General features: G+C 42.9%; 1 protein-coding gene across 5 annotated transcripts in view; it reads left to right on the top strand.

The window, feature by feature from the left end:
• Positions 1-20,086, top strand: part of mpp7a (MAGUK p55 scaffold protein 7a) — a 550,968-nt gene that overhangs the window by 182,212 nt on the left and 348,670 nt on the right. For all 5 annotated transcript variants that reach the window (XM_085987688.1, XM_085987686.1, XM_085987689.1 and 2 more), the window contains exon 2: positions 16,114-16,205. The gene's annotated coding sequence lies outside the window, so the exon portion shown is untranslated. The remainder of the gene's footprint in view (positions 1-16,113; positions 16,206-20,086) is intronic.

Consider the following 20,086-nt stretch of genomic DNA (forward strand, 5'->3'; position numbering starts at 1 on the left):
AGGCTATGGATGGCGTCGAAAACCTGGTGTCTCCACCCATCGGGCACGATGGGGTGTGGCTGCCCAGCGGAGACGTCTCACAGGAGCGTGGTGCCGGCATCGTCAAACGCGACGTCCGCTAACTGAAGGCCCGTGACCGCTGTCCTGTAGGCCTGGACGTCCGTGTCGGAGGCCTGGTCGGCCACCATGCGGGTGTAGTCGATGCCGAGGTGTACAGCACTTGCGACGGCCCGGGAGAGACAGTCGGCGACAGGGTTGTTTTTCCCAGCCACATGCTGGATGTCCGTCGTGAACTCTGAGACGGAGGAAAGTTGGCGCTGCTGACGATGGCTCAGAAACTTTGGCCATGGCGAAGGTCAACGGCTTGTGGTCCACGAACGCCGTGAACGGGTGGGCCTCCAGCAGGAAACGGAAGTGTTGGACGGCGAGGTAGAGGCCGAGAAGCTCGTGATCGAAGGTGCTGTACTTCCGCTCGTTGGGGCGGAGCTGCCGGCTGAAGAAGGTGAGCGGCTGCCAGGTGACGTTGACCCACTGTTCATGGACGGCGCCGACAGCATAGCCCGAAGCGTCAGTGGTGAGAGCGATCGGCGCAACGGATACGCCAGCATGGTCACATTAGCCAAGGCCCTTCTCGTGTCCGTGAAAGAATTGGCCGTTTCCTCGGACCAGTCGACGGCGAGCTTGGCGGGCTTGCCTTTGAGGGCCTCGTAAAGGGGCCGCATAAGCTGGGCTGCCCGGGGAACGAAGCGATGATAAAAGTTCACGATGCCCAAAAACTCCTGCAGGGCCCTCATGGTGAGGGGTTGCGGAAAATCCTTAACGGCCTCCACTTTCGACGGCAGTGGCACCGCCCCATCCTTCGTGATGCGGTGCCCGAGAAAGTCGTTCGGGCTGGATTGACGATTATGCCATGCTGGCTAAGGCGTTTGAATAGAGTCCGCATGTGGGACAAATGCTCCGTCCTGGAGGCGCTGACGATGAGAATGTCGTCCAGGTAGACGAACAGGAATGTCAGGCCCCGTAACACGGTGTCCATTAGGCGTTGAAAAGCCTGAGTGGCGTTTTTGAGACCGAATGGCATGCGGAGGAATTCGAACAGCCCGAACGTGGTGATCACCGCAGTTTTCGGGATGTCCTGCGGCCGAAGGGGGACCTGGTGGTAACCCCGAACGAGGTCCACTTAAAACGACTTTCCCGGCCAGGCAGGCGGAAAAGTCCTGGATGTGTGGAATCGGGTAGGGGTCGTAGTGTCGTTGGGGCGCCAACCGCCTCCTGGTTTCGGTGCGATGTGAAGGGGCGAGGCCCACAGACTGTTCGACCGGCGAATGATGCCGAGGCGCTCAATCGTGTCGAACTCGGCTTTAGCGATGGCGAGTTTCCCCGGATCGAGGCGCTGAGCGCGGGCGTAGACAGGCAGACCGGTGGTCGGGATGTGGTGTTCTACCCTGTGCTTGGTGGCGGTGGACGAGAAAGTGGGCTTTGTGAGGTCCGGGAACCCGGCGAGGAGGCGGGAAAACTCGTCGGAGGCCAAGAGTGCGCTGGACAACTTCGTCGTGCTGGAACCACTGAGCGAACACTGGAGCAAACTGAAAGTCTCAGCGTTGACGAGACGTCGGTTCTTGACGTCCACCAAAAGGCCATTGGCGCAGAGGAAGTCAGCGCCGAGAAGGGGGGTGGACACTTTCGCTGTCACAAAGTCCCAAGCAAAACGCTGCCCGCCAAAACACAGCGCCACGCTCCGTTTCCCGAAAGTACGGATGGAACTGCCGTTGGCGACTTCGAGGGCGGGGCCATGGCTCCCCCCCCTGTATGTCTGTGGTTGACGCGGGCAGGACGCTCACCTGGGCACCCGTGTCGCAGAGGAAACGACGTCCAGAGTCAGTGTCCGTAATGAATAACAGACTATGGTTTCGTCAGTTTCGGATGAAAAGGAATTATGTGGACTTAATGGGAATGGTTTACTAGATTTTGAAACAGTTTCTACTTCGGCGGCCGTTGCCTCTAGGATTCAGAAGTGTTATTTTTGTGGGAATATCCGGCACCCTCGTCTGAAGTGTCCTGCTCGGGAGGCTGTGTGTAGTAAATGCGGCAAGAGAGGTCATTATGCACGCGTGTGCAAATCATCAGGTTCAATTACCTTCCCTTCTCCTGGTGTGGGAGGGTCTTCCTCCACTACCTCTTCTGTGACTATTCAGCCTTTAGATAGGGCGTTTATTGCATCAATTTCTGCTGCATTTGCTCATGGCCTAAACAAAGCTATAGTTACGGCTCAAGTTAATGGGTTGGAAGTGAAGGCCCTTATAGATACGGGCAGTACTGAGAGTTTTATAAGTCTTCAGTTTGCGAAGGAGAAGCATTTGAAAATTTCGCCTGTGTATGGCTCAGACGACCCTTACTTCACAAATAGCTGGTTGTTGCTTTGTGAAAATGGTTCTTCTAGGTAATACGTATACTGATATACGCCTATCTGTTTTGCCTAATCTCTGTGCGGATATTTTGATTGGACAGGATGTGCTTCAGTTACACGAGTCTCTTAGTCTTTCATTTGGAGGGACTAAGCCACCTTTATCTATTTGTGGATTAACCTCTTTATCTGTTCCTCCATTATCACTTTTTTCCAATTTGATGTCGGATTGTAAGCCAATTGCTACCAAGTCAAGAAGATGTAGTCAGGATAGAGAATTTATTAATTCTGAAGTTCAACGTCTCTTATTGGAAGGAATCATTGAACCTAGTTGTTCGCCTTGGCGAGCACAGGTAGTTGTCACGATTAACGAGAGACACAAGAAACGAATGGTGATAGACTATTCCCAAACTATTAATAGGTATACTCAATTAGACGCGTACCCTTTGCCTAAGATTGATGAGCTTATCAATAAAGTATCTCAGTATAAAGTTTTTAGCACTATTGATTTAAAGAGTGCTTATCATCAGATTCCTATTGTTAAGAAGGATCAACCATATACGGCCTTTGAGGCTGGTGGAAAGCTGTATCAGTTTTGCCGAATACCATTTGGTGTTACTAATGGTGTTGCTTGTTTTCAACGGGCAATGGATGCTTTTATAAGTGATAACTCCCTCTCTGACACCTTTTCATACTTAGATGACATCACAGTGTGTGGCAAATCAAGGGTGGAGCATGATTCTAATTTAAAAAGATTCCTTCAAGCTGCGGAAAAAGTTGGTTTAACTTTTAACAAAGAGAAATGTATCTTTTCGACGACTGAGGTAAATCTACTGGGGTATATTATTTCGGGAAATAAGATTAAACCAGATCCAGAACGTCTGCGACCATTGATCGATTTACCTTGTCCTACTAATTCTAAGGCTTTGCAACGAGTTGTTGAACTGTTTTCTTATTCTAATTGGATTGCAAATTTTTCACGGAAGATCCGGCCTCTTATTCGGGTTACGACATATCCTCTATCATGGGAGGCCAGGACATGTTTTGAGAATTTTAAAAAGGATATTTTAGGAGCAGTTGTGCATTCCATTGATGAGCAGGTTCCCTTTGTGATTGAGACGGATGCTTCGGAATTTGCAATTGGGGCTACTTTGAACCAAAATGGAAGACCTGTGGCCTTTTTCTCACGTACTTTGAATAATTGTGAAAAAAGACATTCCTCAATAGAAAAAGAGGCATACGCAATAGTAGAAGCTTTGCGTAAATGGAGACATTATTTATCGGGGCGACATTTCACGTTGGTAACTGATCAAAAATCTGTGTCCTTTATGTTTGATGTTAAACATTTTGGAAAGATTAAAAATGATATAATAATGAGATGGAGGATTGAGTTGGCATGTTACCATTTTGACATAGTTTATCGTCCGGGGAAGGATAATGTTGCTGCTGATGCACTGTCGAGGGCTTATTGTTCTGTGATCCACGGAGATACGCTTATTAATCTTCACAATGCCTTATGTCATCCTGGGGTTACGAGGATGATACACTTTGTACGCAGTAAGAACTTGCCTTTTTCAGTTGAAGACGTCAAGCGGATGACTTCATCATGTTCTATCTGTGCTCGGTGTAAACCGAATTTCTTTAAGCCTCAACGAGCTCATCTTATAAAGGCTACTTCTCCTTTTGAACGTTTGAGTGTCGATTTTAAGGGACCTCTTCCTTCAACTACTCAAAACCGATATATATTTACTGTTGTGCACAAGTTTTCAAGGTTCCCTTTTGCTTTTCCTTGTGCAGATGTATCAGCTGCTACAGTTATTAAATGTTTGACTCAACTTTTTGTCATCTTTGGGATGCCTGCGTATATCCATTCGGATCAGGGAAGTTCTTTTATGTCTTCCCAGTTGAAGGAATACCTCCAGAGTCGGGGAATTTCTACTAGTAGAACTACCCCGTATAATCCCCAGGGTAATGGACAGTGCGAACGATACAATGGGGTGATCTGGAAGGCAGTTATGTTGGCGCTGACATCCCGGAACCTTAAGAATACACAGTGGGAAATGGTGCTGCCTGATGCCCTGCATTCCATTAGATCATTGCTTTCAACGGCTACTAATGTGACGCCCCATGAAAGGCTCTTTAACTATCCGCGGAGATCTACTACGGGATATTCGGTACCTTCATGGCTTACTATGCAGGGACCTGTGTTGCTTCGACGCCATGTTAGATTGTCAAAATATGACCCCTTGGTGGAGGAGGTGGAGCTGTTGGAGGCAAATTCCCAATATGCTCATATTCGATTCCAAGATGGGAAAGAAAGTACTGTTTCAATTAAGGACTTGGCTCCTTGTGGGGGCCAGCCCTCTTCTGAGGATATTAATATTGGTCATGATTCGGATAATGTGGATGCTGTTACAGATACTATGAATATTTCCAATCCGATTGCAGATAATCATACTTCTATTAGTCAGCCTTTGATAGATGTTTATGACCGTCCCAGTTCATCTTCTGATGGGATTTCTAATCCGGAAACCGTTGAGAATCGGGATATGGATAGCCTTCCTGTTGAAGGTACTTCTGTGCCTTCTGGCGTGGGAGGGCAAGGAATTTCACCAAGGTTAAGAAGGTCGACACGAACAAGATATCCGGTCGACCGATTGAAAATGGACTTTTAAATTGATAGTAATGTTTAAAAATTGTTGAAATATTATAGTATATTGTTTTAGTTGAGAGATACTTAATACTTATGCGTAATGTTATTATTTGTTGTTGTTCATTTAGTATTGTGTTATGTAAATAGTTTTATTCTCGTGCATAGTTTAGTTGTAAATAATTAATTGTAAATTGTAAAAGTTATTAGGTTGGAGTATATTTTAAAAGGAGGGGTGAATGTGGTGATTATTCCTTGATTAGTAAAAGTATTGTGATTCGTTGTTTGTTAACTGCCTTGGGATATGTGTTGTAATCTCATTGGTAGTTGATGATCACATGATGTGTTGTGGCTACCTTAAATTCAGTCCTTTTCTAGCTTTAGTTGGGACTGGATGTGGAAAGATATGCTGCTGATTTTAAAGTTAATAAAACCTAGCTTTGGAAGGCTAATCTATTCTTTATTTCAATGGGCCTTCGCGTTTCCCGACGCGGTAAAGCTGCACGGGGGCCGGCATTTCTTAGCGTTGGGGCCGAACTGCGCGTGGCAGAAGCACATGCTTGGGGGCTGCTGCCGTTGGGCTGTGGCGGTGGGGGCAGGGCCCCACATGGCCGCGCAGTACTGTTGTCCGGCGGAGATAAATTTGTCGGCCTCCTTGGCCAGGGCGCGGAAATCACTAATAGAGTTGGCTAAAGCCGACCGTACCTGCCTTGGCAGCTGTTGTAGGAACAGTTCTCTGAGGAGGAAGCATGGCTTGTGCTTGCCCAGGAGGGTTAACATATGGTCCATCAGTTCTGAGGGCTTGGAGTCGCCAAGCCCGGGTAGAGAGAGAAGCTGGTGTGCGCGCTCAGGTTCAGTTCGTCCAAAAGTCTCTAGGAGGTGCGTTCTCAGCGTCGCAAATTTGTGGTGCTCCGGGGGGTCCTCGAGCAGGCTCACGACTCTGGCCGTGGTGGAGCTGCCGAGAGCAGAGACGACGTAATAATACTTCGTGTCATCCGCGGTGATGTCCCGGAGTGCAAACTGAGCCTCGGCCTGGGCAAACCAAGCGGCAGCCTGCTGTTCCCAAAACTCTGGTAATTTGAGAGAAACGGCGTTCGTTGCCATCTCGGATAAAGTCTTTGGTGACCCCGTTTCTCTTTTGGACGTTTCCAATGTAGGAGGCGCTGGAAATAAACAGACTGCGAGACTTTCATAGCAGCAAAGAAAAACGCGTCTTAGCTTTATTAACTCTCCACATGGACTGAGGGACTTGCCTCGTCGCAGGGCTATGACGTCATCACACAATCGACGACTCTTAAAGGGACCCTGCCCCGATAACCCAACCAAGTTCCGTACATAACGTGGAGCGATAACAACATTGGCTATACATAGTGAATTGTGTTACTGTCCCTATGTGGTCTCCGCCACAGAAATATGCATTTCTTTACCCTCCTTGATTTATAAAACAATAAAGCTGCAGTTAAGGTCCTCACTAAACATAGACTTTAAACAGAAAGTTACATGTAACTTCAATCTGACTGAGCTCCTTGGGCTGGCTGGCACAAAAATTACAGCTCTTGGCTGTAGGCTGCAGATCATCCAGTATAATTCTATTGCAAGAGACTTCTGATCCCGAGGTATCTTGCTATAGAGTTGTATTGGTCAGTCAGCAGTCAGTCTTCAGGCAGTCGGTGACCCTGCCCCCTTCTGGAAGGTCTCGGACACAGCTGTTAATCAAATCCACTATTGCAGGCTGAGGACGGATTCTTAGTTCTGTGTCGATGTGGTATGGGGCCACCTCTTCAGAAATAGTGAGAAAGGCAGTTAATGGCTGCACATCGCATAATTGTTAGAGCAAACAGCCATTCATCATTATTTAATGGATAGCCAACCTTTGATCAAGATAAAGATGTTTGTGATGAACATAATATCCCTGGGTCAGTTAAACTGCTAATATTTGAAACAAGCCATTTGTGTTTGTCTAAGGACTCTCACCTTATGGCACACTCTCCAGCCAACTTGTTTGGTCTGATGGCTTTTCTTCTGTTGAAAAATATACTGGGCCGGAATTTGAGGTCAGCGGTAAACAAACGGCATTAGCTGTTTGTTAAACTTGCACTCAGCCGTAGGCTTTTTATGGGCTTTCGCACTGGAAGTTCCTGTCGGCTAACTATCCAAAAAGTGCAGCGCCCTCTACAGAGCTTCTGGAATCTGTGTGACCAGGGCAAGCATCTGTGTATCTCCTTCACCAATCAGATTGATGAATGCAGCGCAGTCTAAACTAGAAAATGTCAGTTACAGTATTGAATTCAATGTCAAATCAGGTACAGAAAGCAAAATAGAGAGGGAAAGAAAGATTAGATTAAGAGAGAGAGATAAAAGAGACAAAGAAAAATTACAAACATTTTTTATTCACTTTTTTTAAAGCTCCAACAACAATTAAAATCTGATGGACTTAGACTCCACACATGTAAAAGTTAATTATCAATACCAGAGAAGTTATTCAGCAGTAATTAAGATTTATCACACTGTTCAAAGGGTACTTGCATTGGAATGGACAAGCCCAAACTTTATCTGGCTAGTTTAGTCCGTATCTACGAGGTAAGTACAGGAACTTCACGCTGTTCAGTATATTTGAATGGTGAGTCAGACGGCGAGATACCATTATCGCGCAGCTTCTGGCGGAGCACGGCATCGCGGACAGCAACTTGTTGTCCAATTTCCACGTAAATAACGGTGAGTGCTGTTAGCCTCACTATTAATTCTACTGCAAAATCTGGCACTTTGTGTGACCTTGAGTATTAAAGCTTTGCATGCTGCTTCTGGCAATAAAAGTTCAAAATTGAATACAAACAAAAAGTTAATTTTTGTCAGCGTTGTTATAGGGAAAACAAAATTCCCACTCCACACCTAAATGCTGTCTAGCATTCTGCTTGGAAATGGTATTTGTAGTACTTGGGGCTGCTATATGGAATATACCAGCCAATGTTAAGCGTGAGTTTTATTTTCTATTGACTATCATGACTTTGCACTGTATAAATGCTGTTAGAAGTGAGCTGCAATGGGCAGCAGGACAAAAATTTCACAAATGTGTCTCGCCTCCTGACTCCCCAAAGCCTTTACACCACCTACAAGTCAGGAGTGTGATGGAATACTCTCCACTTGCCTGAATGAGTGCAGGTCCAGCAACACTCAAGCTCGACGCCATCCAGGACAAAGCAGCCCGTTTGATTGGCTCCCCATCCACCACCTTAAACATTCACTCCCTCCACCACCGGCGCACCATGGCTGCAGTGCGTACCATCGACAAGATGCACTGCAGCAACTCGCCAAGGCCTCTTTGGCAGCACGTCCCAAACCCGCGACCTCTACAACCGAGAGGGACAAGGGCAGCAAGTGCATGGGAACACCATCACCTCCAAGTTCCCCTCCAATTTACACACCACCCTGACTTGGAAGTATATCGCCGTTCCTTCATAGCCTCTGAGTCAAAATCCTGGAACTCCCTCCCTAACTGTACTATGGGAGTACCTTCACCACAAGGCGGCTCACCACCACTTTCTCGAGGGCAATTAGGGATGGGCAATAAATGCTGGCCTTGCCAGCAACACCCACATCTCAGGAACGAATAAAAAATAATTGTTGAAGCTGTAATCTAATTTGTAATCAGAACAAAGTGATTGGAAGCAGAAACAGCTCAGTGTGAAGTACTGGTTAAAATCTGTAACTGGAGTGCCAGTTCTGCATTAGAATCAGTATACACTTTAGCATTAAAGATATCAATAAGTAAATATTAATTAATCAAATTCTTTTGAAAAGGGAACACTGCAATAAAGTCGATTGGCATGACTAGTTTAGTCAGATTTAATTAATGGGTCAAATGAGGGCAAATTGCTCAGTTAAGCAATTTGCACTTATTTCAGAAAATTATGAAGCAGAGTGTAGATTTTGATCCTATCCATCTGGGATGTATTAAAACTTAGCTCTGAAGTGAAGGCACAATGCTGTGATCAAACTGCCACACACGCTGTCTGTTAAAAGGAATTGATGTAATTGTCGAAGCTATGAAACACCTTGTACAAAGTTTCCTTTTTGCTCATTGGATATTTCCACTCTTCTTCCAGTATATTATCAGCCACACAAACTTGAGGTGTCCGAGCAGGCAAGTGTGTTACTCCCTGTCTTTTATGCTAGTACTTCAAGTGGGATGTTGGTGATGTGCAGGAGCAGTTTAGTCATAATCCTCTGTTCAATTTTTATCCCTTTTCTTTCTGGGATGACGTGGCTTCTGCTCGTCACAATTAATTTGCATGGCTGAGATTGGGAACTCAGTGGGAGGGTTGGAATGTAACTTGGTGCCACAATGGTTCAAAGAGTAGCACTGCATTGCTGGATTGTGATGGCTCTGCCTCTTCTGAATCATCCAGGTACATTATACCTTTGAATCTTTCCTGGTCTTGCAACCCTCTTTCTTGCCTAACTGTTGGCTAGAGCTGGAAAAGAGAAAAGTTGACTGACGACTCTGAGAAAATTATGGAGGACAATTATGGCATTCCTCAGAGAAAAAAATCTGATTTGGGTGTGGGTCAATCTCATGGTGATATTCCCCAAATGCCCTTCAGGAATGGTAGATGCTATAATTATATTCCTAGAGTGGAGAAGCTGTATGTGGTTCCTCAGGCTATTTCAATTGTTTTGCCAAACCTACAATTGAGTGTCCTGGACCCATGGATTGCCACAACAGCACAGCAGTTTAGACTAGGTTACGCATTAGGTTTACACATCACCAGATGAGCAACCTTTGAATTATATACATGCACATGTGGGACTAACACTAACCTGTTGAAGTTTAATTAATAGCTAGAGAAAAGCTGTGACATCTTGGATATAGGTCTCTGATCTACCCATCCAGCAATGCTTCACCATTAAAATTCTTGTCCCAAAATATTGACAACTATGCAAATACTGTTTAAATTAACTGGGTATATATTTGAGTCTCCACTCAGATCTTAGGTGGTAATGTTCAGTTGATCAGGCCAATGTTCAATTGATGAGCCCAAGGGAAAACCTATCCGGAATAATTTCCAAACAACTACCATGGTTTCTCGTAGGAGGGTTTCAGAAATTCAGAAGGAGGCTATTTGGCCGTCGTGCCTGTGCCTGCTCTTTGGACGAGCTATCGAATTTAGTCACACCTCAGCTTTTTCCCCCATAACCTTGCAAATCAGTCCTCTTAAAGTACATGTCCAATTGCCTTTTTGAGATTTCCGGAATCTACTTCTACCACTCTTTTTCAGGTAGTGCATTCCAGATTTCAACAAACTTCTGTTTGTAAAAAAAAAAGTCTCACCCCTCTCATTCTTTTGCCATAATTTTAAATCTATGACCTCTATACTGACCCACTTACCAGAGGAAACAGTTTCTCCCTACTTGCTCCAGCAAAACCCCTCATGATTTTGAATACCTCTGTTTTTGGATCCATAACCACCTCTGCTCTCAGGAGAACAATCCCACCTTCTCCAATCTCTCCATGTCACGGAAGTCCCTCATCTCTGGTACCATCATGGTAAACCTTCTTTGTACTCTCTCCAGTGTCATAACATCCTTGCTAAATTGTGGTGCCCAGAATTGTACACACTGTTCCGCTGAGGCCTTACCAGTGATTTGTTAAGATTTAGCAGGACTTCACTGTTTTTGTTCACTGTCCCTATTTACAAAGTCAAGTATCCCATACGCTTTTTTAACCACCTTATGAACTTGCTTTGCTACCTTCAAAGTTTTGTGAAGTTGCACCCCACTCAAAATAGTACAATTTAAATTATACTGCCTCTCCATGTTGCTCCTCCCAAAGTGCATCACTTCACACTTACCCACATTAAATTGCATCTGCCATGTGTCAGCCCATTTCACCAGTCAGTCTACGTCCTCCTGAAGTTTACTTCTATCCTCCTCACTATTTACTACGTTGCCAAGTTTTGTATCATCCGCAAACTTGGAAATTGTATTCCCTCTACCCAAGTCCAGCTCGTGTGTATATATAAAAAGAAAAGCAATGGCCCCAATACTGATCTAGGGGGACCCCACTGCATACTTTTCTCCAATCAAGAAAACGTACATTCACCTCTTCGCTGCCTCTTTTCCCGTAGCCAGTTATGTACCCAATTTACCACAGTCCCTTTAATACCATGTGCTTCTTTGTGGTACATTATCAAATGCTTTTTGAAAATCCATATATAGAAAAGCTACTGCACTACCTTTATCATCAGCTCTCACTGTTACTTCATCAAAGAACTCAATTAGGTTAGCCGGACGCAATTTACCTTTAACAAATCTGTGCTGACTGTCCCTTATTAACCCATGCTTCTCCAAGTGTGAATTAATTTTGTTCTTGACAGTGGTCTCGAGTAGTTTTCCCACCACTAATGTTAGACTGACTGGCCTGTAGTTACGTGGTGTGTGTGTATATATATCTCTCCCCTTTTTTGAATAGTGGTGTAACATTTCCAATCCTTCAGTCCTCTGGCACCACTCCCACATCGAAGAAGGATTGAAAGATTGTGGTCACAGCTTCCCTCTGCAATCTAGGATTTAGTATCCAGAGCTTTCACCCACTTGCCCAGGACCAGTACTGTCACTTTTTAACTGCAAATGACAAAAGCCCTCATGTAGTGATTGGCCAAATAAAGCTAGTACTTCCTGCCATGATGCAGAATGTTTGTCTCTATGCACGATAAGATGTTGAAAACACAGCCAGAGTTGCAGGGCAAAGAACAAAATGCTGAAAAAAAAGCAGCTGCTGAAAATCTGAAAAGAAAATTAAAAATGCTGGCAACACTCAATCAGTCTTTTGGTAGCTGCAGAGAAAACAGACAAGTTGATGTTTCAGGTGTGGATCTTTCATTATAACTGGAAGATATTGGCCGGAAAAAGAATTGGTCAATGCTTCATCTGTCTTACCGCAAAGAATTTTGCCGCTTACTGAGTTTTAATGCAGGTTTAACCTTTAGCTCCTTAGCAGATCTGTACCTGATCAATTGGTGCCAAGAACTTGAGGGACTTGACTGGTAGTTTTACAGACTGTAGGGGTTATCATTATTGTTGTACAGCCTTAGTATAAATTGGTCCTGTTTACATTAATGTAACCTGTAGATTTCTAACATGGAACACTACAGTATAGTTCCTGTGTTTTTTCTCAGTCCTGACGAAGGGTTTCGACCTGAAACGTTGACTCTATTTCTCTCTCCACGGATGTTGCCTGACCTGAGTTTTTCCAGCATTTTCTGTTATTTTGGATTTCCAGCATCCGCAGTATTTTGCTATCATACTACAGTATAGTTTATCACCTACTTAATATTTAAACAGTCTGAAAGCTATAACTGTTTCAGTCAAAATTCCAGTAAGTCACATGTTAAGATCAAATAACTGTTTTAATTCAGTGCTGCAGGAATATCTCATGATTTGTACGTGATGCATTTCTGCAACTTGTGGACCTAAGCCAACCAGGCATAACACACAAGCAAGACATCTGTGAATATACAATTCGTTCTCCTTGGAAATGTGCATTATCAAACTGAGAATTATAGTTGCCACACAGTTGAGCGTGTTTTTAAGGGGAAAAGAAGAATTTATGTGGAGATTGCATCGTAGTTATGTCCTGTGTCACAGAGGGAAGAATGAGATGATCAGTCAGCTGTAGAAGGGTCCTCTTGGCATACAGAGCAAAGCCAGATTGTGGGCCTCGAGCTTGGATTTGGAGGTTTTTTTTGGTCAATTGCTGATGCGCAGTTTTAGAGTGATGTGGTGTGAGCTATCATTGTTTTGATATAAACTGGTTTAATGAAGTTCAACTTTGTGATGGGGTAGTTGTATTTTATATTGATTTTTCAAAACAAAATCTCTCCTTTCAAATGCGGTGCTACTTTTTCACACAATTGCATTAGACTGTTGTGAGCTACTTGCTACGCCATAAATCAAACATTAATTCCACATGATTTTGTTCATGTTTAATTTTTGATCAATGATTAAACAGCTTGTGACGATCTGAAGGAGTTATCAAATAAATGGCACTGCACCCCTGAAAGTACTACAGTTGTATAAACCTACTTTCCACTCTGGTTCTGTTCTCCAACGCATAGAAAGTTCAACTTTAGCTGAACTGTTAGTAAAGACCACTCTTAACTTCATTAACTGTTAATTCAAATTGAAATTGTGCAAGAAAAGCCTTGTGCTGTTTTATTAAATCTAAATTCACGTTACTGGACATCCATTTTTTGAGCAAATGGACCTGTATTGGCTTTAGAATTAAGTATTTCTACAGACTTTATAACAACAACTACTTGTATTTATATTGCACCTTTAACATAGTAAAACGTCCCAAGGCACTTCACAGGATCGTTATAAAACAAAATTTGACACATGAGATGTTAGTGCAGATGACCTTGTCAAAGAGGTAGATTTTAAAGCGTGCCATTAAAATGGAGAGTGAAGTAGTTGACTGAGACTAGGGTCCTGAATTTAAATAAAGGAAACTACGATGGTATGAGGCACGAGTTGGCTAAGATGGATTGGGGAACGTTACTTAAAGGGTTGATGGTGGATAGGCAATGGCAAACATTTAAAGATGGCATGGATGAACTACAGAATTTGTTCATCCCTGTTTGGCATAAAAATAAAACAAAAAAGGTGACTCAACCATGGCTAACGAGGGAAATTAGGGATAGCATACGATCCAAGGAGAGGACATATAATTTGGCCAGAAAAAGCAGCAAACCTGAGGATTGGGAGCAGTTTAGGATACAGCAAAGGAGGACAAAGGAATTAATTAAGAGGAGGAAAATAGATTGAGAGTAAGCTTTCAGGTTCAGGGAACATAAAAACAGACTGTAAAAGCTTCTATAGATATGTGAAGAGAAAAAGATTGGTGAAGTCAAGCGTAGGTCCCTTGCAGTCAGAAATGGGGAATTTATAATGGGGAACAAAGAAATGGCAGACCAATTAAATACGTACTTTGGTTCTGTCTTCACAAAGGAGGACACAAATAACCTCCCAGAGATGTTGGGGAACATAGGGTCTAATGAGAGGGAGGAATTGAATGAAATCAGTATTTGTAGGGAAATGGTGTTAGGGAAATTGACGGGATTGAAGGCTGATAAATCCCCAGGGCCTGATCATCTACATCCTAGGGTACTTAAGAAAGTGGCCCTAGAAATAGTAGATGCATTGCTGGCCATCTTCCAAAATTCTATAGACTCTGGAACAGTTCCCATGGATTGGAGGGTAGCTAATGTAATCCCACTATTTAAAAAAGGTGGTAGAGAGAAAACGGGGAACTATAGACCGGTAAGTCTGGCATCTGTAGTGGGGAAAATGCTAGAGTCCATTCTAAAAGATGTAATAGCAGAGCACTTGGAAAGCAGTGATGGGATCGGACAAAGTCAACATGGATTTACAGAAGGTAAATCATGCTTGACTAAGCTACTGGAATTTTTTGAGGATGTAACTAGAATAGGTAAGGGAGAACGAGTGGATGTGGTGTATTTGGACTTTCAGAAGGCTTTCGATAAGGTCCCGCATAAGAGATTGTCGTGCAAAGTTAAAGCACATGGGATTGGGGATAAGGTACTGACTTGGGTAGAGAACTGGTTGGCAGACAGGAAGCAAAGAGTTGGAATAAACGGGTCTTTTTCCAAGTGGCAGTCAGTGACTGGTGGAGTACCGCAGGGATCGGTGCTAGGACCCCAGCTATTCACAATATATATAAATGATCTAGACGAGGGAACTAGAGATAATATCGCCAAGTTTGCAGACGACACAAAGCTGGGTAGGCGTGTGTGCTGTGAGGAGGATGCAGAGAAACTCCAGTATGATTTGGACAGGTTGGGTGATTGGGCAGATGCATGGCAAATGCTGTATAATTTGGATAAATGCGAGGTTATCCACTTCAGTGGCAAAACAGGAAGACAGATTATTATCTGAGCGGCAATAGATTGGGAAAAGGGGAAGGGCAACGAGACCTGGGTGTGCTTGTGCGTCAGTCGCTGAAGGTAAGCATGCAGGTGCAGTAGGCGGTTAAGAAGGCAAATGGTATGTTGGCCTTCGTAGCGAGAGGATTCGAATACAGGAGCAAGGATGTCTTGCTGCAGTTGTACAGGACCTTGGTGAGACCACACCTTGAGTATTGTGTGCAGTTTTGGTCACCTTATCTGAGGAAGGATGTTCTTGCCATGGAGGGAGTGCAGCGAAGATTCACCAGACTGATACCTGGGATGGCAGGAATGACGTATGAGGAGAGATTGGGTCGATTAGGCTTATATTTGCTAGAGTTTAGAAGAATGAGAGGGGATCTCATTGAAACTTACAAAATTTGAACAGGACTGGACAGACTAGATGCAGGAAGGATGTTCCTGATGGCGGGGGAGTCCAGAACCAGGGGTCACAGTCTAAGGATAAGGGGTAAGCATTTAGGACTGATGAGAAGGAATTTCTTCACCCAGAGAGTGGTGAAACTGTGAAATTCTCTACCACACAAGGCAGTTGAGGCCAATTCATTAAATATATTCAAGAAGGAGTTAGATATATTTCTTAAGGCTAAAGGGATCAAGGGATATGGGGAGAAAGCAGGGACAGGGTACTGAATTTGGATGATCAGCCATGATCTCATTAAATGGCAGAACAGGCTCGAGGGGCCAAATGGCCTACTCCTGCTCCTATCTTCTATATTTCTTAAAGGAGGAAGGAGAGGTAGGGAGGCAGATAGGCTTAGGGAGGGAATTCCAGAACTTAGATCCTTGGCAGCTGATGGCACAGCCACCAATAGGAGAGTGACTAAAATCGGGGATGCGCAAGAGGCTAGAATTAGAGGAGCGCAGATATCCAGGGGGATTGTGGGGCTGGAGGAGATTACAGAGATGGGGAGGGGCGAGGCCATGGAGGAATTTGAAAACAAGAATGAGAATTTTAAAATCGAGGCATTGCTTAACCGTTAGCCATTGTCGGTCAGCGAGCACAGGGGTGATGGATGATGGATGAATGGGACTTGGTTAATAAGTAACTGAGCATCTTTTTTCTCTTTTTAAAACAGATTTTAAGAAGTCAAGGTTTAAATCATAAGAGCTCGGATTCCAAAAGAGGCCCATTTGCTCTTCATCTCAACATTTGCATCGATGTTGTCAGGTGCAGTATCTCCCTTTGTAATCTATATTGGGTAGCAACGTGACTTTGAATTGAAATAGTTGCTATTTGTACTTGTTTTTTTTTAAAATGATGCTGCTGAAAGGAGACGCTTACAATACTAGCATTAGAATCAAGTAATTATTTAATTTTACATAATTTGTTGATTTCCAGATCTCTAAAGCATATGTTCTCAACAAGTGGCGTATTGTTTCTCAGTCTTCCAATGACTGAAATGTTTGTATTGCAGATATGTTGATGATTCAATCACAATACATGCGCTTGAACCAATGATTTATAAGGATTTTATATTAAGTTGAATTATTGACCGATTGTGTGTTGTGGTTAAAAAAATATATATATAATAATTGGGCAAGAAAGGGGAAGGTTTTCTCTAGTGGTATGAGTTATGTTTTCACCTGTGATTTTCCAAGAAATTAGTTCCCAGTCGCCATCATCCCGGCATTGGGAGGTGCTGAATGAATACCAAATATGTCCGCACAGAGGGAGAGTGAGGTAAGGCCACTTTGCAGTTATAGAGTGGCATTGATGGAATAATAGTGTGGCATTGATGGAATAATAGTAACAGGCTACCTGCTTGTTCTCTTGCCCAGTGAATAATGCATATTTTTTCACCACTGGACAAAATACCAAAAATCTCTCGCTCAGAATACTGAAATGCATTATTTGTAATAGCATTTAATAGGTGATCAGATAAACCAGTTATATTCATGACTTCATATAAGAAGTCCCAGTACCTTTTATGTTTGCACTTTCTCTTACTGCCAATAAGCAGCTATGGGGAATATGAGTTTACGATGGAGTATAGCTTTCCCTGTTGCAGTATGTGTGACATTGCAGAAAAGCCTTATCTTGTAGTGTATAAAGGAATATAGTGCCCTCTGCTGTCTTTATTGCAGTAGGTTTTGCGTCACAGACTAGCACTTAGTGGGCTTTTTTCCAATGCAGTTAAGACTTAATGGTGGGTGTATGTCAAGTTTCGAATGTTAGATTTTGTGCTTCATTTTGTCTGTCATGAAAAATCTGGCTCGTTTTAAACCATTATATTATGTATTGGTGTATTATTCATGTAATAAATGGTAGATTTTGCATTTAGTCACACTCTGATTATCGTGGGCATTTTTAAAATCAGGTTGAATGGGGTGAAACATTTTATTTGGGGTCTATTTTATAAATGTCAAATCTATATACACTCCTTGAAAGATTTTTTTTCATGAAATTGGACTGCAATACCATCATACCTCTGCCCTCTTGTGTGTTTTATCTCGAGATCAACTGAGAGGAAAGCAGTGCATTAATAGATTACCTGAAACTTTAGTTACATTGTATTAAATGAAACCTCCTGCAGTTCACTACATAATGGAAATTGGTCTTCATCACAATTTAGAAAAAAACTAATTTTTTCCAAACAGGTGAAAAATGCACCTCTTAAGCAGCAATAAAACCTTGGGCGGGGTTGGGGAGGGGTATGAAGTGGGATATATTCTTTCTGTATTCAGTTTCAAATTCTTGGAAATCAAACTAATGGCAAAAAAAAACCATAAACTAAGTTATCTATTATGTGATTCATTCCCTTTTATCTGATGTCTGCCAAATGTGTAGCTATAAAATACTGACATGTTGCATTATGCTCTTTTTAACAGTTCATGTGCCAGCTGTGTTCCTGTTCCATTTTTGGTGTTCCAGTAATGCTTTTCATTGAGTTCCTGATCCATCCCCATTTCAAAATTTACACTTACCAACAACTATTGGGTCATCTGCTTTGAGTCTATCATTAGTAAATTGCTGAGCATGCTAAATTTCTCAACATTTCCAGTATGGAATAATGTTTATTTTTTGTCATTAATGGCCTTTGTTAATTAGGGATCTTGAAAGAATAGTTAATAAATATTCTTGTTTGGCTCTGTTACTTTTGAAATTTCTGAGAAGCTGTAATCATTTCTAATAGGAGCAATTTCTTATGTGCTCAATTAAAATGCCATTCTGTTGTTTATGCAGTGTCACTTAGAAGTAGACATTTTAGATGCTCATTGACAAATTTCTCCATTACAAAGATTGCTTCTCCAATACGTTTTTTAGCTGTCTTGGGCAAATTAACTAGGTATTCAAATTACAGAAAGGTGGTCAGTGAATTTTGTGCAAATTAGTCTTTGTATTATAATGAATATTTGTCCTCGTTCGTTCAACATGACATTGAAATTAACCTGATTGTGTGCACACTTGTCTAAAAGGCATTTAAGGTATAAATACGCAGTAGTATTTCTCTCCTTTGATTTTCTGTGTTGAAACTGTGAGGGAGGGTGTGAAGGTGGATCATGCAACTTGAATTAAAGATGATAAACATATGTTTGGGTATTGTGGAAAATTGTTGTGTGTTTCTCATTGTCAGAAAGTATAATGCAGAAAAACCACACTCAAACAATGAAACTTCCAGATTTTTCCAAGCTATCCTCATCCTAATCAAGATCTGTGTTGATTATTTTCAGGCAACCCAAATCCAAGTAAAACTCTTTCCAGTCAAGATAAAACATAAAACAACCTTAGTCCCAACCTAAAAAAATCATAACTCTATTTGACTGCAGCAACTACATTTCTGTATTGAAGAATGTTGGTCTTTCTCATGTATTCTATGCAGGGCTGCAAATGTAAACTTTTAACCTCTCATCCGAGCAGTTTGGGTGCAGCCCAGGGAAAATGGTAACAAATGACCAAAATCAAAGACACCTGTGTTTTTCTTTTGCTGCATGTGATGCATGGCATTCATCTTAAACTTCATTACATCCTGCTCAATTTGAAGGTTTTGCTTTTTTCCCCCCACCCTTTCTAACTTGCTAGCTATATTTACACTGTGAATTCAATCAATATGCCCACAAGCAAAGGTCTACTTATTCAAAGTTTAGTTCTTCAAATAAGGTAAAGTACTTAAGACCCAAGCGAGCTTGGCTAGGGCAACGATGTCTTTCAAGATTACAGTTCTTGAGTTCAATCTTCCCAGGTCGAATCCAAATTTAAGTTGGAATTTGCTGGTTTATATATCTTTTTTGACTCTGTCACTCATCTAAATGACCTTATAAGGCATGAAACTGTACTCCTCCAAGTTGTAATACTGTATATATTTCTCATCTACGTGCTGCCCTTCGGCGACATCATCCGAAAGCATGTCAGTTTCCACCTGTACACCGACGACACCTAGCTTCACCTCACCACCACCTCTCTCGACCCCTCCGCTGTCTCTAAATTGTCAGACTGCTTGTTCGACATCCAGTACTGGATGAGCAGAAATTTCCTCCAACTAAACATTGGGAAGACCGAAGTCGTTGTCTTTGGTCCCCGCCACAAACTCTGTTCCCGAGCTACGGACTCCATCCCTCTCCCTGGCAACTGTCTGAGGCTGAACCAGACTGTTGGCAACCATGGTGTCTTATTTGACCTAGAGTGGAGCTTCCGACCACACATCTGTACTAAGACCGCCTACTTTCACCTCCGTGACACCTCCCGACTGCCCCGCCTCAGCTCATCTGCTGCTGAAACCCTCATCCATGCCTTTGTTACCTCTAGACTTGACTATTCCAACGCACTCCTGGCCGGCTTTCAATCTTCCACCCACCATAAACATGGCTCGGATTTCAGTCTTTTTCAACAGCAAACTCTTCAATTTTCAGCTTTCAATAACTCGTTAGGTCTTTGAGAATTCAAAACTGGCAACTATGCCATCATCATCCAAAACTCTGCTGCCTGTATCCTAACTAGCACCAAGTCCCTTTCACAGTAATGCCAACTCCACCGTCTCATAAATCATGAGACAATATCTTAAAAATAATGAGATTTGGTATAGAAATCACGAGTTGCCATTTTCTTTCCCC

The sequence above is a fragment of the Somniosus microcephalus genome, chromosome 5, assembly GCF_052327205.1.
Source record: "Somniosus microcephalus isolate GS21.2 chromosome 5, FLI_Smic_1.0, whole genome shotgun sequence".
In the NCBI taxonomy this organism is placed as follows: domain Eukaryota; kingdom Metazoa; phylum Chordata; class Chondrichthyes; order Squaliformes; family Somniosidae; genus Somniosus; species Somniosus microcephalus.